This window comes from Ailuropoda melanoleuca, chromosome 18, assembly GCF_002007445.2.
Source record: "Ailuropoda melanoleuca isolate Jingjing chromosome 18, ASM200744v2, whole genome shotgun sequence".
In the NCBI taxonomy this organism is placed as follows: Eukaryota; Metazoa; Chordata; class Mammalia; order Carnivora; family Ursidae; genus Ailuropoda; species Ailuropoda melanoleuca.
The window spans coordinates 23602613-23610776 of NC_048235.1; the positions used below are offsets into that span (position 1 = coordinate 23602613).

General features: G+C 43.0%; 1 long non-coding RNA gene across 1 annotated transcript; it reads left to right on the forward strand.

Moving 5' to 3' along the window:
- Positions 1 to 6: 6 nt before the first annotated feature.
- On the forward strand, positions 7 to 7171 carry LOC117797116. Its single transcript, XR_004622005.1, has 3 exons — positions 7 to 317; positions 1155 to 1215; positions 5948 to 7171. It is a non-coding gene; the product is annotated as an uncharacterized LOC117797116 (long non-coding RNA).
- The last annotated feature ends 993 nt before the right edge of the window (positions 7172 to 8164 follow it).

The following is an 8164-nucleotide window of genomic DNA, read 5'->3' on the forward strand; positions in this document are numbered from 1 at the left end:
ACTGCGCTTGGCGGGACGCGTGCGGGCAGCCGGTGGCGGCTGCTGAGCGGAGCTCTGGCGTGCTCCCGGTGGCGTTCGCCTGCATCTGGCTCTTTGTTGGTCCTCCGCCTCTAAGGATTTCTTTTTCTTCCCTCCTGGGTCGGATCCGCGGGCTTCCCCTCCTCCTTCTTTAGGGCCCTTCTGGTTCCACGGACCCTACATCCACGCCGTAATGGAACGGGCAGAATTTCGGGGGCCTGGCTTTCATTGCAGGAGCTTAGGACGAGAGTGTGACTCAACAAAAGAGGAACTAAAGCAGGCAACCATTCATTCATTCGGTAAATATTTATTGAGGCCCTATTTTGTGCCACACCAACTGGCAACGCCAAGACAGGTGTTCTCAGCTCCCCTGGGGAAGGCTTTGAGCTGGCTTCTTGGAGCCTTCACTGTGGGGGTTGGGAGTGGAGGTCACGCACTGCAAGGGCTTTTGATGTGGGGTATCCCATTTATCTTCACAATAACCCCGTGAAACAAATCCCATATCCCCATTGTACAGTTCTTAGTTCAAGAAACTGGTAGTTGTTTCAGGCAAAATTCACAGTCCAGTGCTCAATTTTAAGGTTTCTTTTTCCTCTGTGAGGATGTTTCCTTGAGATCACATCTATACTAAATAATTTCTTCAGAATTTACCAGAACCTGGAAACCTATTAGGTGTCTGGATGTCACCTCTATCACTGCTTCTAAATTGGCTAATAATGAAGCAAATACTTTTCAGAGACACAAGACTAAATGTGATTGGTTACATGCACCACAGGGCACACTACTGCTCTCCCTTCAGGTGAGGTTGTTGTCATTCGGGGACCCATATTTGGTGCAGTTGTTTCAGTAGTAATAGTTTGTCTCTTCAAAGAGAGCTACTGGACATCTCGGTCTGGAAATCTGCTCCAGGGATGGTTATCAAGCCTTGATCCTACACCTTGTAACTGGAGGATGCTCCCGGGGCCAGGCTGGTCCCAGAAGCTCTCACACCACAGGTGAAATGTGGGTAGATAACAGGGAGAGCTGAGCTGTGTCCTGAAGGAACTTCTTGGGAGATCAGATTGCTCAAGGATTCCCCCAGCCTCCCACCCCAAGAAAAGTTCTAGATTACTGATGCTGACTTTTTGTTTTTGCAGAGTAAACAGGCCCCAAATAAGCAACTTTTCAGCCAGCCAGCCAGGTGAAGGGCAGACCCAGGTATGCTAACTTCCCATGTGGGTTATTCCTCTGAGTGCTTCACCTTCATGATGTTCTCAAGTCAGACCCTAAATTTTCCACCTTTAGCTCCTTCCAACCCAAATGTGAACCTCAGCCTGAGGAACGAGACTGGAGAAGGTGTCAGCTCCCTCCCCCACTTTCAGTGGCTAAACTGAAGTCCTAAAGTGGTTTGGATTAGATCTAAATGGCCTATGCTAAACTGGTCCCCTTTAGAAGTTATCAGAAAATTATACTTCCAGGGGTGCCTTGGTGGCTCAGTCAGTTGAGTATCTGACAACTGATTCTTGATTTCAGCTCAGGTTATGATCTCAGGATCCTCAGATAGAGCCCTACATGGGGCTCCGCACTCAGCAGGGAGTCTGCTTGAGATTCTCTCTCTCCCTTGACCTCTGGCCCTCCTCCACCCTTCCCACCAGCTGGCAAGCACGTGCTCTCTCTCTTAAAAAAGGATGGAAGGGAAAGAAGAAGAAAGAAAGAGAAAGAAAGAAAGAAAGAAAAAGAAAAAGAAAGGGAAAGAGAGAGAGGGAGGGAAAGAAAGAAAGAAAGAAAGAAAGAAAGAAAGAAAGAAAGAAAGAAAGAAAGAGGGAGGGAGGGAAAGAAAGAAAGGGAAAGAAAGAGAGAGAAAGAAAGAAAATTATACTTTCATTTTAAATGTCTTTGAAAACTGTGCTCTTCCTTTGTCAGGAGATAATCTGTGATTTTCTTTATCTGATAACAAGAGCTGGTTGGGGGGGGTGGTGACTGGCTCAGTTGGTTAAATATCTGCCTTTGACTCAGGTCATAATCCCAGAGTCCTGGGATCAAGCCCCATGTCAGGCTCCTTGCTCAGCAGGGAGTCTGCTTCTCCCTCTACCTGCTGCTACCCCTGCTTGTGCTCTCTCTCTCTCTCTCTCTCTGTCAAATAATAAATAAAATCTTTAAAAACAAACAAACAAAAACAAAACACAGGAACTGGACAGAACTAGAGAGTGCCCCATTCAGGACCTCTCAGCCCTCACTGGAACACTAGAGCCTGGTGTGAACAGGAACACTTCTTTCTGAGCCCCTCTGCCTGCTATGTGTTGTTGCAGTCAGTAATGTAGGAAGCCTTGTAAAAAGTCTGGTCCAAGAGTTCTTTGAAAGTCAGTATGCTAAAAACTAGAAAGTCAAGTCAGGAAAATGCAATGATAAAATAAAACTCCAGGAAAATAAATTGTGTCCAGTATGGTTCTTAAATCCAGGCAAGAAAACTCCTGCTCTGGGCATCCCACCTTGCTACATCTGGTCCTCCTCTTGTCACACCCCACCCCTTGTGGAAAAGTTCCTTATGGGTCAAGGAGAATGATGGACATGCCCCCTCAACCTTCTAGAATACTTTTTACAAAGGACCCTAAATTCCTGGTGCAAACAGCCTCAAGCCTTCTGGGGAAGACGGGGGCAGTCTTTCATAGTCATTCAGGAGTTGCTGACCTGTACGTCCCCAGCCTCTGGAGTGTGGATGGCCATCCCTGTATGCCACAGTCTCCTCCCTGTGCTGGATGGGGCCCAGGTTAGGATGAGAGGCGGCGTGGGTGTGCCATACTTGTGAGCCTAATGTAGCATATGTAGATATTTGGGCATATGTTATATGGACCGCTTGCCCCAGGCTCTGCAAAAGTTAGGGATGGCCCTGCACCTTAGGGTTTTCCTAAAAGCAAAAGGCAATCATCTCAGTTTGGAGAAGAGGGATTCTGATTATTCAAAATTTTCCTGCCTTCGATGTTTAATGTCATGGACCTAGTCTATAAACTGCGAATCTTTTCATTGACCCATTTTTCTTACTCTGAGATTGTTTTCATTTTCACTGTTGCTGTGATTGTAATAACATTCCATGCAGATGGGCTTCCTCCCAGAGTGTAGACTCTGCTTGGGCGCCAGTCATTTCAGTCATTTCGGGGAACGGGCAAGCACACTTGAGGAGTCTGGGTCTTATGCGAGGCCTTAAAGAGGTGGCTGGCTAGAGGAGAGCATCCTGGGCACTCAAGCAAGAGTCTTCTACTTAAATATCCATCAATAATGGTCTAAAGGGCCCTGGGGGCAGTGATACCCCATTCTTCCCCCTGCTAAGCCTAGCAACAAGCTCCAAGTAAATTCTGGTTTCTTTCATTCTGTCTTCAACATACTCAACTTACCTCCATCTTGATGGATTTTTCTGTTGCCCTTGCTAACCCCCTAGCTATTGTCTCATTGCTTTATTTCTTTGCCCTGTCAAATATCTTACATAAGCGGTCTGGAGCCAGTGGTCAGGCTCCTCTCCACTGGTTCCCTCCTTGGGCCCCATAATCTGGCTTCCATCCCCAGAGCACCCGCAGCATTGCCCCCTAAAGGTGAATTCACCGTTTCTCCTTCCTTGACCTTGTGAAAAATGGTGAGCACCTCCCTTTGGAAACTTTCTCCCTTCTTGGCCCATAGGACATTTGGTGTCACCTTAAGTTTGGGGTTTTCAAAAAGAGCCTTATAAAGGCTAATCATTTCCTAGTAGGAATCAAGTTTGCAATTAGAATAAATGCTATGAAATGAACCATTGCGACAACTCCGTGGACAAACCTGCTAGGACTTGCCGAGACATGGACAGCTTCTTATGAAAACATTTACTCATGATGCTCTTCCTGTTTGTATTTATATGATTACAATAAAAATGCTTAATTTGGAAAAACATGTAAGTACTCTTCTCCACTGAATTTTAGTTTTATTGACCACAGCTTAATCAAGTCTTTAGGGTAAACAAATGTCTCAGTGTGTCCAAGACTGAGGGGTTTCCAAGGGTAGGAGACATTCTGCACCTAAATCCAGGACAATCCTAGGAAACTAGCACAATTAGTTAACTACTTGGTCTTTCAAGAGTCCTTCTTGCTTTCTCTTTAACTTTCAGGAGTTTAAAAGCACAGCTTTCCAGAAATGCAGAATTTTACTTGCTTCAGAGGCTTTAGCTTTCAAAACAGTTCTGATTTACTTAGTAAATAAATGCTTACTAACTTATCGGAGAGGACGGTCATGAGCTTGAGGTTCTAACTAACTTTGGAGTCTGGAAACTACCTGTCTAGTCTTGAAATTTGGTGCTCCCTTAAGCTTCCACACAAATGAGACCTAGAACAGTAGGTTACAGCATTTACTTCGTTCTCTCCTTGAAGTCTGGACAGCCCAGTATACACTGCCTTTATCCTGAAAAGAGGGAAGGGCTTCCCACATTCCCCCTTCTTATAATTTTAGATCCAGCTAATGTTTTGCTTTAAAAAACCAATAACAACAAAAATGCACCTTTGTGCCTGGATAAACTAAGTAAGAAAAAATCTCATCTCCATGATTTTAATCACGCCATATTCCTCTTCACTTGGTTTTGTTGGAGATAGAAGTGGAGGAAATCAAGGGAAAAACAAAGAAGCAAAGAAGGTTTTAGGCTGGTCCTGAAGAAGAAGATTAGAAATAAAGCCTTGAGAATTGACAGAACAGTTTCGCCACAGAGGATCTTGGAAGTCACGTCGTCTCTTTGCTACCGGGCATGACGAACCAAGCTATCGAAGAATAATCACCCGTAGCAGGAGCTAATGTGTATTAAAGGTTGTCCGTGTGCTCGGGCACTGTGCTGTCAGCTTTTCATGCAGGCTTTCATTTGATCTTCACAATAGCCTTGAACAGCGGGTTCCATTTTTCTCCTCAGTTTACAGATGGAGAAAAATGAAGATGGAAATATTGAGTGGTGCAATCCAGACTTCCAAGCTCATGTTTTAATCACTGTGCTATTTCTTGGGGAGGGGAATGGGTCTTGTTCACTGTCAGCAGGCTGTGTATTTTAAGCTATAGAGAAGTGGTACCAGCTGGAGAAATTGAACTTTGCTCTTACAATATTGAAGAATGTCAGGGTGCCTGGGTGGCTCAGTCGTTAAGCGTCTGCCTTTGGCTCAGGGCATGATCCTGGCATTCTGGGATCGAGCCCCACGTCGGGCTCCTACGCTGGGAGCCTGCTTCTTCCTCTCCCACTTCCCCTGCTTGTGTTCCCTCTCTCGCTGGCTCTCTCTCTGTCAAATAAATAAATAAAATCTTAAAAAAAATATTGAAGAATGTCATATTGGACAACTGAACACTTGAAACAAATGGTATCTCCAAACTACAAGAAATGGGTTTAACATCTGTTGTTAAATGTTACAGCAGGAAACAGAATTTCTCTGCCGTTTGTAGATAAGTTGTGTTTGATTTGTTTGTCTATTTGGAGAGAAAAGATTTAATATAAGCGTCACAGAACCTATACTTCAAATAGAAGGCATTTCAGAGTCTGTCTTTTAGGAAGAGCATTAAGCATAAAAAAAAAAAAAGAAAAGAAAATGGTAAAAAAAACTAAATTATCAACCTAAGATTAGGTACAAAGAATCTGACATCTTTTGTCTTTTGTTCAGGTAAAAAAAACCACAACCAATTAACCAACCAAAAAACTGAAGTTTTCCTTATCCATCTTTGGACTCACCATCTGATTGGAACGCAAGCCAGTTTATATCAGCATTGGCTAAGAAGGCTGAGTGGTCACTTAACTACCAACAGAGCATAAAAAATGTGTTCAAGACCCTGACTCCCCCAGAGAGCAAAGGCAAAACTGTACCAATATGTCTGTTGTTTTTTCTTTCCCCTGCACTACAGAAAACAAATTTATCTTGGAATGGGCAGCATTCAATTTAACATTGGCTCTGTCTTGTGTTTCCAGGTCAAACAGGAACACATATGCTCCCTACCGAGGAAAATAAACTGCAATGTATTTTTAGCAACCGTTGGAAGTCCTTTCAGCTGAAGATATTCTGCAGGATCCAGACTATTTCACTGAAGGCCAAAGGATTGGCCACAATGTCACCTGCAATTCTAGAACTTGCCCTGGGGGTCTATAGGTAGCAGTGCTCCTGAACCCCTCACCCCACCCCCCATCATTCTCAATCCGAACCCTGTTGCAAACATCCTCGTTCAGACAAAAAGAAGGAAAATCATTCCAGAAAAAGATAAATGAAAAACATCTGTGAAATAGTCCTGACAAATGGCGCTAACTATAGCACACTTGGCACTTGGAGATGAAGCTTGTCCAGGAGGAGGGAATAGGGAGCATGTGGAGAAGAGAGGATGTCCCCCACCCCTTTTGTGCCTAGTGCTGAAGGTTAAGCCATGAACAGGGAGCCACTACATGGTGCAGCTTTGTGAAAGGTGCCTAAGGGTGCCTTTGTGAATGGCAGAACAAGGCACAGCTCCAGCAGACCTAGCAGCTCCCTGGCATGGTGAGTGACAGATGGTTTCAGCTTCTGGCCCTCCCTCCAAGGGTGGTGCGCACAGCCTTGGCAGTGGAGTTTCAGTTACTAGTCTGAAATGCAGGAAGTTTCTTCATGGGATTTGGTGACCGTGAGACAAATGGTTTGAGACTTGGCCTCTGTCTGCATAGTTTTGAAAAATATTTTTCATTTTTTAAAAGCAAATTTACTGAACTGCTAGCTTTTCAATAAATGACATGGGAATATTGCATCCTCCTTGTGAAACATTCTATTTCTAAAATAAATACGGTCTACGGTGACATCTACAATGGCTCAGTAGAAGACGTATCATAAAGACAGCATACCATCAAAAAGGGGAAGTCCTCCCAAAGAACTACAGTTTTGACTTTTATTATTATAATAAAACCATGTATTTATTAAAAAACAGGGAAGCCAAACTTACCATTTATGTTCTTCCTGATATTTTATTACTCCTGTAGCAAAAAGGAGTTTCTGTTTCCTCTTCCGAAAAAATGGAACAATAAAACCTGATTCCCTACCTACCCTACCTCATCCTATGAAATGGTGAAATGTCTTGGAATAATGCCATGTAAATACAAGGAACCATGGTGTGTCAAAATACAAGCAGTTGGTCGTGGCTTCATTATTCACCCAACAAATATTTCCATGAGGCTTTCTACAAGGTGTCTGAATACAAGATAACTTAAGAAAGCTTCTGTCTCTCTTGTCTTCATCAAGGTGGAAAAATATTGTCTACTGTTGATCAAGACAGTCTTCCAAAGTATAGTACTCTGATAAGTTAACAAGCTAGTGTCCTTTTCAAAACTCAGAGCAGATTTGAGGGAAGTCTAGGGGACTGTTAAGTTTTGTTCCTTTGTTCCCAAACTGCGGTCGCCCTTCAGATGTTAAAGAACAATTTGAGGAAGCTTTTCCCTTCCTCTGTAAGATAATACTGTTCCATGGTCTTTGTGGTTCTTGACTACAATTATATTGAGATTTAATTTACATTTTCAAAACTAGGAGTATGAAGTTTATGTATTAGGAGTTTGGCTTTTGTTCTAGCACAGAATGTTAAATGTATTATTGTTTTTTCTTTTTCTTTTTTTTTACATTGGCTTTCTAAAATAAGCCTTTTAAAAACAAGTTTAACATGATGTACAAATCAAATAAAAATATGCCTCAAGATTAACTGGAAAAATTGTAGGAGCTTTATCATAGGAGTTTAAGTTTGTAAGGAAGGAAAAATAATTTTCCCTGTAACCTTCTGAGTTCTTGGCTGAGGTCTCTGTAATAAAAGATAGATTGACAAGAGAAAAACTAACAGAAGTTCAATAAAATCTATACCTCCTGTATAAATGGGAGATACCCACGGGGAAAATAAGTCATGCAAAGGGATGGCTTAGAACTATGGCTTATACAACATCTTCAGCTGAAGACAAAGCAAGATGTGGGGGCAGGCCAGCGAGGGGCAGCGGGATTGATATGCACATTTAAATCAGCACCTTCTCTTTTGTTGAGAGTCTAAAGGTGTCCCCAGGGATTCACCTTTATCTGGCCTGGTAGAGAGGGATACCTTTGTAAATTTATGTCCTGCTTTTTAGGCAAATGGGGGAAGACATGAGCTTTTCTTGTGTCTGTTTCTCAGTTGCCTTCAACTCAAAATAATCCTT